Raw genomic sequence first — 12,302 nt, 5'->3', positions numbered from 1 at the left:
ACTGTGTTACATCCCAGATGTGGTTTGTCTTCAGCAATTACGGCCACTAGGAATCTTGGTTCAATTTCTATCCTAACAGCCTAATTCCAGATTCCCCATGTTTGTTGTTCTTTTCTTGTTGCTAAACCGGGTTGTGGTTTTCGAGTTTCATAATGTAGCATTGCATTTGGGGAGAGGAGGTTGGGAGGAGAGGTGAGTTGGGGGAGTGTCCACATCTCAGACCTCCTATTAGCAGACATCTACGTTCATTTATTTATTTAAAATATTTTCTATACCGTCGCTAAGTTATATACCATTGCAACGGTTCACAAAAGTGGCACATAAATTAATGTAGGTCTGTGTGGCTTATCGTACATTTTAACAAGTGCCAATAAATTTCGGTTACAATTTTCATAAATAAAAGTCAATATTTGAGTAATGGAGGTCTTGTCCAGGTGTACGAGTAGTTACTCTTCATTTAAAGTTGTTACGGCGGAAGTAGATCGTAATGCGGGGGGAGGGAGAGGGGGGATCAATGTGATATGGCTTGGGGAACTAATGTAAATCTCGATCATTCAGAGCATTCATACAGATAAGTGGATCATGATCTGCCTTCTGCTATATGTGTGGAGAACTTAGCTGGGACAGCCTCCATACATTCCACTTAAATGGAACATTTTCAGTCTACGTTTACCTTCTGATAAATGGTTAAGAGTGGATATTGAGTGTTTACGTGGAATGTAAGTGGTATTAATTCCCCCATTAATTGAACAAAAATTCTCACCTCACTTAAAAAGCAATCTACAGATATAGCGATGCTGCAAGAAATGCATCTGAATGATCAAGAGCATTTGAAATTATGTCAGCAATGGTTTGGTAAAGTCTACTTTACTTCTGCTACCACTCATTTGGCTGGGGGTTGCAATCCTTCTCAATAAGGGACTGCCCATACAGGTGACCCATGAAATAAAAGACCCTAAGGGGAGGTATCTTATTCTGGTCACGGAACATCATGGCGTTACAACCGTGTATTGCAATGTATATGCCCCGAATAGTCCTGATCCCGTATTTTTTTAGGGCCATCTGTACACTACTTCTCCCATACTTGGATCACACTATCATTTTAGGGGATGACATAAATACCTTGAGAGACCTGCAGTTGGATAAACAAGCGTCAAGTTCTACTCATCCCCCCCTGGACAATGGGATTCTTTTTTGGGAGCACATGCTGCATCTCTCAGATGCCTGGCACACGTTGCATCCTATGGAACGGGAATATACGCACATCTCGAGGGCACATGACTCCCAGACCCAGCTGGATTATATTTTAATTAATGCTCGCCACTTTTCTGAGCTTCCCAGTAGATTGCTTCGGACTTCAGGGGCTCGCCTCCTGGTCAGAAAGGCATGTTATGTGGGGAAGGAAATAATTCTGTTGCAATGGAGGAGCTCGGACCCACCTTTGTATTGGGCGTGGTGCAACCATTTCCATAAAATGATGCTCATGGACGAAATGGCATCGCGGACTGCACCTAAACATCAGCAGCGTTTCCGGCAGACTTGGAATCCCTACATTCAGTTGCTTTCAGTGAAATCCAGGAATTTACTCTTAAAGAACTTTAGCTGACGACAGATACTCTGAGTGACTGTATAAGGAATGCTGTATCGTTTTCTTCCTAGTTCAGTGCAGTGTTCACCCAAGCCTGGGGTGCAGGGGATGGGGGTTGGGGGGAGAGAGTGGGAAAGGCCATGCTGGGGGGGTGGGGGGAGTGAGAGTTTTGGGGGATTGAAAGTGTTAAAATAATTACACAACAACTGCTATGGCATATCCTTCCACTGGGGTACATCCATCGAATGTTTCCATGTCATAATGCTTTCACCTTTTGTACCTCTATTTGTACTTAATAAAAACATTAAATAATAAAATGAAAAAAAAAAAAAAGCTAAAATGGGGTGAATGGCTACATGTTTGGAAAAATTTGTTTTAGCTACTCAAAGGGCCAAAGAATTGAGTGCAGCCTAGCCACAAACACAAGTATAAATATCTATAGAGGGAATAATCTAGAATGCTTTCCCATTACTAAAAGCACTGCACAGAGAGACAAGGAACACACATTAAGGAAACCTTTCCACTACAGCACATCTTTCAACAGAGGATGTGTCATAGACATGTGTTGGCAGGAGTTGCATTCATCTGAACCTGGTTGCTGCTGCACGTTTGATAAAAGCTCTTAAATTTCCCCAAATCTCTTAAATGTCCTTCAGATATCAAGGAAATTAAAACCTATTTTTCCTACCCTAAAGAAATGATGGTTTGCCTGGCTGACTACAGGTGTCTGATGTATTTACAACCCAAACCTTTTTCCTTTTCACACTGGTTAACCTACCTGGTAGGGCCCAGCTTACCTCCATACCCCTCCAAGAAAGTGGAGGGGAGTGGAGTAGATATAACTCCATTTACAGTAGAGAATGTATGGGAAGAGCTGGGGAAACTGATGGACAAAGCCATGGGGCCTGATGAAGTTCACCCCAGGATACTCTCTGCCGAAGCGATGGCACTGCTCATCAGATGGTGGGGGTCCCCCCATCTGAACCTGATGGCTACTCAGCGTAATGCGAAGGCTCCACGCTTCTTCTGTCGCAGAAGGGAACATCGCACAGAAGGCGTGGATGCCCTAGCCCTCCCATGGCCGACACATCTTCTCTATGTGTTTCCACCATGGCCCCTGGTGGGCAAAGTGCTTCGACGGATAGAAATTCACCAGGGGCTAGTAATCCTGGTAGCACCAGAGTGGCCCTGAAGACCATGGATCGCGGACCTCATCAACCTCGCGGTGGACGGTCCTCTTCATCTGCCAAATCTGCTGCCTTAGGGTCCTCTAATTTTCGACCAGGCACATTGCATCTGTCTTGCAGCCTGGCTTTTGAGAGGTGCAGATTGTGGAGATCGGACTACCTGGAGCAGGTTATCTCGACGCTCCTGAGGGCCAGGAAGACGTCCACTTCCATTTCCTATGTCCGGGTCTGGAAAGTTTTTGAGGTTTGGTGAGATTCCATCCAGATATCGCCATGTCATGCTTCTGCAGTCCAGATTCTCTCCTTTCTACAGCAAGGCCTTGAGAAGGGTTTGGCTTACAATTCCCTGAGGATTCGGGTTGCCGCCCTTGGATCTCTCATCCGTCACCTGGACGGGGCTCCTCTTTCCATGCATCCGGACATAGTCTCCACTTATGTCCCTCTTGGAGCCTAAATTTTGTTCTTCAGATCTTGGACGGCTCGCCCTTCGAGCCGTTGTGCCGAACTACACTCAAAGATTTAACTCTCAAGACAGTCTTCTTGGTGTCTATCTGTTCTGCCCGCAGGATCTCGGAGATCCAAGCGCTGTCGTGCAGAGAACCCTTCCTCTGCTTCTCGGACTCGGGAGTATCCTTGAGTACAGTGCCCTCTTTTCTGCCGAAGATGGTCTCAGCCTTTCATTTGAACCAATCAGTGGAGCTTCCATCCTTTCCTGACGAGGATTCCAAGGAATTTTGACGGCTTGATGTTAAGCGAGTTCTTCTTTGCTACTTGGAGGTTGTCAATCACTTCCGACTATCGGACCATCTCTTTGTCCTCTGCAGCAGTCCCAGGAAAAGGAATGTGTCTTCCAAAACTACTATTGATCGCTGGCTGAAAGCAGCCATCTCAGCAGCATATATTGGGGCCGGGAAGCAACCTCCAGAGGCTATTAAGGCTCACTCCCTTCAGACTCAAGCAACCTCTTGGGCGGAAACTCAAGTGGTATCTCCACAATAGATCTGCAGGGCTGCTACCTGGAAGTCATTGCACACTTGTGCCCGTCATTATTGTTTGAAACTCCAACCTCCAGTTTTTCACTCGTTTGGCACTCAGGTCATTCGAGCAGGGCTATCCGGGGCCCACCCTATGAGGGAATCTTTGGTTCATCTTGTGGGGGTCAGGAGGGTCCCCCAAGACTTGCCAAAAGCCCCTGGTGGTCCAGCTGGGGTCCGGGAGCGATCTCCTGCACGCAGGCCATCGGCTGCCAGTACTCAAAATGACGCCGATAGCCTTTGCCCTTACTATGTCACAGGGCCTACCAGTACCATTGGTCAGGCCCTCTCACATGGAAGGAGCACAAGCTGGCGCGGGCCATCCAGTGCTCCTACCATGTGACAGGGTCTGGCCAATGACACTGATACCCTGTCACATGGTAAGGGCAAAGGGACATCGGTGCCATTTTGATTAGTGGCAGCCGATGGCCCAGGAGTGGGAGATCGCTCCAGAGAGCCCCACTGAACCACCAAGGTACCTGTAAAATGTTTTTTGGGAGGTCAGGAGGGTGGGGGAAGCTAAGGTATTAATTTTAAAGGGTCGGGGTGGGTTTTTTGTTTATCGGCTTGGGTGCATTCCCATCTCCGCTTGTCATTGCAAATCTCCATCCATGGAGACAAAAAAGAATGTGGAAACTACTAAAACAATTTGAATTTGAAGACAACATTTTCCTGTGAAAAATTTGGAAACAGGTTATGACTGGAAATAAGAGACTGGGGCAGCAGTAAAAAGGGACTGTATATTAAAAGGACACCCCAGAGTGCTCCTTTGTTTCCGAACTTTTTTCCCAGTAGTAACATTTAAAATCCTACCTCTTCTATTTGATTGAGGCAAAGGGGGTTTTAACGAGGAAGTGCACTGTTGCAGGATAAAAAAATGAATAATGGAAAGAAATCCTTCCGACAGCTGTAAATTTACAAGGCTTCTGTAGGCTAGAATACCTTTCTATTTAAACAGGCAGGATAAATTGCAGAGAGAATTCCAGACTTTCAAAAAGGAATCAGTATTTTCTTCAAAATTTATGGAACTGATGTGAAAAGATTGGTGTTGGATGAAATCATACATTTCTTATGAGATCAGATAGGGCCAACAAAGTTTGTGTGGCCTTTTGGAAAGGGCATCTGACTTCGGATCAGAAGGAAGAAGCTAACCCTGACCGTGTGGCCTAATGGATAAGGTGTCTGATTTCGGATCAGAAGATTAAGGGTTCAAGTCCCTTCATGGTCGAGAAAGCAAATTTTGCTCCTTTAGGAAAGTGCTTACTATGAACATAAGAACGGGTCGGCTGAAGAAGCATAACGCATTGAGATTCACAACGTATTAGCAGTGATTATTTACACTGCACGGATGATTTGTATCCCATCTCCAATACTTCTCACTCAATACCTGCAAGAAAATGTCAGTTCTCATGAGACTTTTCTAACTTGGCAGAGTATGCTTAGCTTCCCAAGCTAGAAGTTAAGAAACAGTGAATCCATTTGCATCCTACAGTAGGAAGAAAAAAACAGGTGCTGTTAGGTGAGTCATATCTAGATACTTTTCTCAACTTTCCACTCCAGTGCTAAAGATTAATGGTTATGTAGCATCACCAGGTCTTATGAAAATCACAATTTTCCACTATGCTATCGAGGAAAATTGATTTTTTCTACAAAATCTCAACATATTGGACTACAGTAGGTTTGGGTTGATTGCAACATTTTTCCTGTAATATATCAATCAGAAATAGGGTACAAATAGGCAAAAGGAATAGATGTTCCAGATTCCGATCAGGAGACCTGTTAAGGGTACAGCAAGTATTCCTTTCTCCAGTGGTCTGTCAAACTATAGGTGGAAAATTCAAGACAATTGTGTAGACTATGATACTGTGAAAGTGCACCTAGACACATATCTGTAAACAAACTGCCTTGTTTCTTCTTTTCTATAGAAGAGACATATTTCTATAATAGGACAGATCAGGCAGAACCACAATAGCATCCCTGCCCTTGTTCTATGAAACACATTGAAATGTCTTACCTGGCATTCAGATCTCTGCTTGTCATTACAAATCTCCATCCATGGAGACAAAAAAGAATGTGGAAACTACTAAAACAATTTGAATTTGAAGACAACATTCTCCTGTGAAAAATTTGGAGAGAGGTTATGACTGGAAATAAGAGACTGGGGCAGCAGTAAAAAGGGACCGTATATTAAAAGGACACCCCAGAGTGCTCCTTTGTTTCTGAACTTTTTTCCCAGTAGTAACATTTAAAATCCTACCTCTTCTATTTGATTGAGGCAAAGGGGGTTTTAACGAGGAAGTGCACTGTAGCAGGATAAAAAAATGAATAATGGAAAGAAATCTTTCCGACAGCTGTAAATTTACAAGGCTTCTGTAGGCTAGAATACCTTTCTATTTAAACAGGCAGGATAAATTGCAGAGAGAATTCCAGACTTTCGAAAAGGAATTAGTATTTTCTTCAAAATTTATGGAACTGATGTGAAAAGATTGGTGTTGGATGAAATCATACATTCCTTATGACATCAGATAGGGCCAACAAAGTTCCTGTGGCATTTTGGAAAGGGCATCTGACTTCGGATCAGAGTGAAACAGCTAACCCTGGCCGTGTGGCCTAATGGATAAGGCGTCTGACTTCGGATCAGAAGATTAAGGGTTGAAGTCCCTTCATGGTCGAAAAAGCAAATTTTGCTCCTTTAGGAAAGTGCTTACTATGAACATCAGAACGGGTCTGCTGAAGAAGCATTACGCATTGAGATTCACAACGTATTAGCAGTGATTATTTAAAATGCACGGATGATTTCTATCTCATCTCCAATACTTCTCACTCAGTGCCTGAAAGAAAATGTCAGTTCTCATGAGGCTTTTCTAACTTGGCAGAGTATGCTTAGCTTCCCAAGCTAGAAGTTAAGAAAGAGTGAATCCATTTGCATCCTACAGTAGGAAGAAAAAACAGGTGCTGTTAGGTGAGTCATATCTAGATACTTTTCTCAACTTTCCACTCCAGTGCTAAAGATTAATGGTTATGTAGCATCACCAGGTCTTATGAAAATCACAATTTCCCACTATGCTATCGAGGAAAATTGATTTTTTCTACAAAATCGCAACATATTGGACTACAGTAGGTTTGGGTTGATTGCAACATTTTTCCTGTAATATATCAATCAGAAATAGGGTACAAATAGTCAAAAGGAATAGATGTTCCAGATTCCGATCAGGAGACCTGTGAAGGGTACAGCAAGTATTCCTTTCTCCAGTGGTCTGTCAAACTATAGGTGGAAAATTCAAGACAATTGTGTAGACTATGATACTGTGAAAGTGCACCTAGACACATATCTGTAAACAAACTGCCTTGTTTCTTCTTTTCTATAGAAGAGACATATTTCTATAATAGGACAGATCAGGCAGAACCACACTAGCATCCCTGCCCTTGTTCTATGAAACACATTGAAATGTCTTACCTGGCATTCAGATCTCTGCTTGTCATTACAAATCTCCATCCATGGAGACAAAAAAGAATGTGGAAACTACTAAAACAATTTGAATTTGAAGACAACATTCTCCTGTGAAAAATTTGGAGAGAGGTTATGACTGGAAATAAGAGACTGGGGCAGCAGTAAAAAGGGACTGTATATTAAAAGGACACCCCAGAGTGCTCCTTTGTTTCTGAACTTTTTTCCCAGTAGTAACATTTAAAATCCTACCTCTTCTATTTGATTGAGGCAAAGGGGGTTTTAACGAGGAAGTGCACTGTTGCAGGATAAAAAAATGAATAATGGAAAGAAATCTTTCCGACAGCTGTAAATTTACAAGGCTTCTGTAGGCTAGAATACCTTTCTATTTAAACAGGCAGGATAAATTGCAGAGAGAATTCCAGACTTTCGAAAAGGAATCAGTATTTTCTTCAAAATTTATGGAACTGATGTGAAAAGATTGGTGTTGGATGAAATCATACATTTCTTATGACATCAGATAGGGCCAACAAAGTTCCTGTGGCATTTTGGAAAGGGCATCTGACTTCGGATCAGAGTGAAACAGCTAACCCTGGCCGTGTGGCCTAATGGATAAGGCGTCTGACTTCGGATCAGAAGATTAAGGGTTCAAGTCCCTTCATGGTCGAGAAAGCAAATTTTGCTCCTTTAGGAAAGTGCTTACTATGAACATAAGAACGGGTCGGCTGAAGAAGCATAACGCATTGAGATTCACAACGTATTAGCAGTGATTATTTACACTGCACGGATGATTTGTATCCCATCTCCAATACTTCTCACTCAATGCCTGAAAGAAAATGTCAGTTCTCATGAGGCTTTTCTAACTTGGCAGAGTATGCTTAGCTTCCCAAGCTAGAAGTTAAGAAAGAGTGAATCCATTTGCATCCTACAGTAGGAAGAAAAAACAGGTGCTGTTAGGTGAGTCATATCTAGATACTTTTCTCAACTTTCCACTCCAGTGCTAAAGATTAATGGTTATGTAGCATCACCAGGTCTTATGAAAATCACAATTTTCCACTATGCTATCGAGGAAAATTGATTTTTTCTACAAAATCGCAACATATTGGACTACAGTAGGTTTGGGTTGATTGCAACATTTTTCCTGTAATATATCAATCAGAAATAGGGTACAAATAGGCAAAAGGAATAGATGTTCCAGATTCCGATCAGGAGACCTGTTAAGGGTACAGCAAGTATTCCTTTCTCCAGTGGTCTGTCAAACTATAGGTGGAAAATTCAAGACAATTGTGTAGACTATGATACTGTGAAAGTGCACCTAGACACATATCTGTAAACAAACTGCCTTGTTTCTTCTTTTCTATAGAAGAGACATATTTCTATAATAGGACAGATCAGGCAGAACCACACTAGCATCCCTGCCCTTGTTCTATGAAACACATTGAAATGTCTTACCTGGCATTCAGATCTCTGCTTGTCATTACAAATCTCCATCCATGGAGACAAAAAAGAATGTGGAAACTACTAAAACAATTTGAATTTGAAGACAACATTTTCCTGTGAAAAATTTGGAGAGAGGTTATGACTGGAAATAAGAGACTGGGGCAGCAGTAAAAAGGGACCGTATATTAAAAGGACACCCCAGAGTGCTCCTTTGTTTCTGAACTTTTTTCCCAGTAGTAACATTTAAAATCCTACCTCTTCTATTTGATTGAGGCAAAGGGGGTTTTAACGAGGAAGTGCACTGTTGCAGGATAAAAAAATGAATAATGGAAAGAAATCTTTCCGACAGCTGTAAATTTACAAGGCTTTTGTAGGCTAGAATACCTTTCTATTTAAACAGGCAGGATAAATTGCAGAGAGAATTCCAGACTTTCGAAAAGGAATCAGTATTTTCTTCAAAATTTATGGAACTGATGTGAAAAGATTGGTGTTGGATGAAATCATACATTTCTTATGACATCAGATAGGGCCAACAAAGTTCCTGTGGCATTTTGGAAAGGGCATCTGACTTCGGATCAGAACAAAGCAGCTAACCTTGACCGTGTGGCCTAATGGATAAGGCGTCTGACTTCGGATCAGAAGATTAAGGGTTCAAGTCCCTTCATGGTCGAGAAAGCAAATTTTGCTCCTTTAGGAAAGTGCTTACTATGAACATAAGAACGGGTCGGCTGAAGAAGCATAACGCATTGAGTTTCACAACGTATTAGCAGTGATTATTTACACTGCACGGATGATTTGTATCCCATCTCCAATACTTCTCACTCAATGCCTGAAAGAAAATGTCAGTTCTCATGAGGCTTTTCTAACTTGGCAGAGTATGCTTAGCTTCCCAAGCTAGAAGTTAAGAAAGAGTGAATCCATTTGCATCCTACAGTAGGAAGAAAAAAACAGGTGCTGTTAGGTGAGTCATATCTAGATACTTTTCTCAACTTTCCACTCCAGTGCTAAAGATTAATGGTTATGTAGCATCACCAGGTCTTATGAAAATCACAATTTTCCACTATGCTATCGAGGAAAATTGATTTTTTCTACAAAATCTCAACATATTGGACTACAGTAGGTTTGGGTTGATTGCAACATTTTTCCTGTAATATATCAATCAGAAATAGGGTACAAATAGGCAAAAGGAATAGATGTTCCAGATTCCGATCAGGAGACCTGTTAAGGGTACAGCAAGTATTCCTTTCTCCAGTGGTCTGTCAAACTATAGGTGGAAAATTCAAGACAATTGTGTAGACTATGATACTGTGAAAGTGCACCTAGACACATATCTGTAAACAAACTGCCTTGTTTCTTCTTTTCTATAGAAGAGACATATTTCTATAATAGGACAGATCAGGCAGAACCACACTAGCATCCCTGCCCTTGTTCTATGAAATACATTGAAATGTCTTACCTGGCATTCAGATCTCTGCTTGTCATTACAAATCTCCATCCATGGAGACAAAAAAGAATGTGGAAACTACTAAAACAATTTGAATTTGAAGACAACATTCTCCTGTGAAAAATTTGGAGAGAGGTTATGACTGGAAATAAGAGACTGGGGCAGCAGTAAAAAGGGACCGTATATTAAAAGGACACCCCAGAGTGCTCCTTTGTTTCTGAACTTTTTTCCCAGTAGTAACATTTAAAATCCTACCTCTTCTATTTGATTGAGGCAAAGGGGGTTTTAACGAGGAAGTGCACTGTTGCAGGATAAAAAAATGAATAATGGAAAGAAATCTTTCCGACAGCTGTAAATTTACAAGGCTTCTGTAGGCTAGAATACCTTTCTATTTAAACAGGCAGGATAAATTGCAGAGAGAATTCCAGACTTTCGAAAAGGAATCAGTATTTTCTTCAAAATTTATGGAACTGATGTGAAAAGATTGGTGTTGGATGAAATCATACATTTCTTATGACATCAGATAGGGCCAACAAAGTTCCTGTGGCATTTTGGAAAGGGCATCTGACTTCGGATCAGAACGAAGCAGCTAACCTTGACCGTGTGGCCTAATGGATAAGGCGTCTGACTTCGGATCAGAAGATTAAGGGTTCAAGTCCCTTCATGGTCGAGAAAGCAAATTTTGCTCCTTTAGGAAAGTGCTTACTATGAACATAAGAACGGGTCGGCTGAAGAAGCATAACGCATTGAGATTCACAACGTATTAGCAGTGATTATTTACACTGCACGGATGATTTGTATCCCATCTCCAATACTTCTCACTCAATGCCTGAAAGAAAATGTCAGTTCTCATGAGGCTTTTCTAACTTGGCAGAGTATGCTTAGCTTCCCAAGCTAGAAGTTAAGAAAGAGTGAATCCATTTGCATCCTACAGTAGGAAGAAAAAAACAGGTGCTGTTAGGTGAGTCATATCTAGATACTTTTCTCAACTTTCCACTCCAGTGCTAAAGATTAATGGTTATGTAGCATCACCAAGTCTTATGAAAATCACAATTTTCCACTATGCTATCGAGGAAAATTGATTTTTTCTACAAAATCTCAACATATTGGACTACAGTAGGTTTGGGTTGATTGCAACATTTTTCCTGTAATATATCAATCAGAAATAGGGTACAAATAGGCAAAAGGAATAGATGTTCCAGATTCCGATCAGGAGACCTGTTAAGGGTACAGCAAGTATTCCTTTCTCCAGTGGTCTGTCAAACTATAGGTGGAAAATTCAAGACAATTGTGTAGACTATGATACTGTGAAAGTGCACCTAGACACATATCTGTAAACAAACTGCCTTGTTTCTTCTTTTCTATAGAAGAGACATATTTCTATAATAGGACAGATCAGGCAGAACCACACTAGCATCCCTGCCCTTGTTCTATGAAACACATTGAAATGTCTTACCTGGCATTCAGATCTCTGCTTGTCATTACAAATCTCCATCCATGGAGACAAAAAAGAATGTGGAAACTACTAAAACAATTTGAATTTGAAGACAACATTCTCCTGTGAAAAATTTGGAGAGAGGTTATGACTGGAAATAAGAGACTGGGGCAGCAGTAAAAAGGGACTGTATATTAAAAGGACACCCCAGAGTGCTCCTTTGTTTCTGAACTTTTTTCCCAGTAGTAACATTTAAAATCCTACCTCTTCTATTTGATTGAGGCAAAGGGGGTTTTAACGAGGAAGTGCACTGTTGCAGGATAAAAAAATGAATAATGGAAAGAAATCTTTCCGACAGCTGTAAATTTACAAGGCTTTTGTAGGCTAGAATACCTTTCTATTTAAACAGGCAGGATAAATTGCAGAGAGAATTCCAGACTTTCGAAAAGGAATCAGTATTTTCTTCAAAATTTATGGAACTGATGTGAAAAGATTGGTGTTGGATGAAATCATACATTTCTTATGACATCAGATAGGGCCAACAAAGTTCCTGTGGCATTTTGGAAAGGGCATCTGACTTCGGATCAGAACGAAGCAGCTAACCTTGACTGTGTGGCCTAATGGATAAGGCGTCTGACTTCGGATCAGAAGATTAAGGGTTCAAGTCCCTTCATGGTCGAGAAAGCAAATTTTGCTCCTTTAGGAAAGTGCTTACTATGAACATAA

General features: G+C 41.4%; 6 non-coding genes across 6 annotated transcripts; all 6 read left to right on the top strand.

The window, feature by feature from the left end:
- Positions 1–4,964: 4,964 nt before the first annotated feature.
- On the top strand, positions 4,965–5,037 carry TRNAR-UCG. The gene has a single exon. It is a non-coding gene; the product is annotated as a tRNA-Arg (tRNA).
- A 1,371-nt stretch (positions 5,038–6,408) lies between these two features.
- On the top strand, positions 6,409–6,481 carry TRNAR-UCG. Its single transcript has one exon. It is a non-coding gene; the product is annotated as a tRNA-Arg (tRNA).
- Positions 6,482–7,851: 1,370 nt separating this feature from the next.
- Positions 7,852–7,924, top strand: TRNAR-UCG. The gene has a single exon. It is a non-coding gene; the product is annotated as a tRNA-Arg (tRNA).
- Positions 7,925–9,294: 1,370 nt separating this feature from the next.
- Positions 9,295–9,367, top strand: TRNAR-UCG. Its single transcript has one exon. It is a non-coding gene; the product is annotated as a tRNA-Arg (tRNA).
- Positions 9,368–10,738: 1,371 nt separating this feature from the next.
- On the top strand, positions 10,739–10,811 carry TRNAR-UCG. The gene has a single exon. It is a non-coding gene; the product is annotated as a tRNA-Arg (tRNA).
- Positions 10,812–12,182: 1,371 nt separating this feature from the next.
- Positions 12,183–12,255, top strand: TRNAR-UCG. Its single transcript has one exon. It is a non-coding gene; the product is annotated as a tRNA-Arg (tRNA).
- The last annotated feature ends 47 nt before the right edge of the window (positions 12,256–12,302 follow it).

Source organism: Rhinatrema bivittatum, chromosome 6, assembly GCF_901001135.1.
Source record: "Rhinatrema bivittatum chromosome 6, aRhiBiv1.1, whole genome shotgun sequence".
In the NCBI taxonomy this organism is placed as follows: domain Eukaryota; kingdom Metazoa; phylum Chordata; class Amphibia; order Gymnophiona; family Rhinatrematidae; genus Rhinatrema; species Rhinatrema bivittatum.
This window is presented reverse-complemented; position numbering and strand designations above follow the sequence as displayed.